Source organism: Myotis davidii, unplaced genomic scaffold, assembly GCF_000327345.1.
Source record: "Myotis davidii unplaced genomic scaffold, ASM32734v1 scaffold3695, whole genome shotgun sequence".
NCBI lineage: Eukaryota > Metazoa > Chordata > Mammalia > Chiroptera > Vespertilionidae > Myotis > Myotis davidii.
The window spans coordinates 47,927-48,792 of NW_006286384.1; positions in this window are offsets into that span (position 1 = coordinate 47,927).

Genomic DNA, 866 nt, shown 5'->3' on the forward strand with positions numbered 1-866 from the left:
AGTGGAGTCAACGCCAAGAAGAATCTTGTCGCAGTATTGAAGGCAAGAGGTGGCCCAACGAAATACTGATGGGGTGGTCATAATAATCTGGCCACTCAGTGTATATCCTATTCATGTTGTTGTACATAAGAAATATATGTAAAATTTATGCTACTGAAACACAAAATGTAGCACTGCAAGCCATATTAACATAAGTCAATTATGTTTCAAATGGCTATATTGAGTCCACAGAATTATTGGGTAGCTGGCTAGTAACACATTTTTCAAAGGCAACTATTTATTTAATTGCGAAAGAGTTTCTATATATCCAATACATGTTTTACTGTCCTAACTATATGAAGATGTCAGAGTACTCGATCTCAAAGGTCCCAGGGACCCCTGGAGAACTAGATCAGGTAAATTACCCCATTCTCCTTATTCGTTCATCCTCTGCTAGACACTTAGAATAAGAAGTGGAATCTGAATAGTCACTCACCATAATGTATAAAATGGATAATGATTCTCTTAGACAATTAATGCTGTGTATAACACAAAACTTGCATGATTTTTAAGCTGGGTTGTATATTTATTGGGTTCCAAACATCCTAAAAAACAGAAGAAACAGAGAGTCAAGGGATTCTCAGTTCTTATAAGCCAAACCAGACCAGCTATTCAGGAGAAATGCAGTTTTTCTTCTTTTAAGACTTGATACAGGGGACATGGTGTGGTGTACACAATAATACGTTTGCGACACCCAGAAGGTTTTTTGTTGTTGTTGTTTTGTTTTAATATTTTATTGATTTTTTACAGACTTCAAAATTAAGTGTCACTTATAATGATCTACACACTTAACTTTCAGATAGTTAATTCCTGATAGTCTGTTTTTA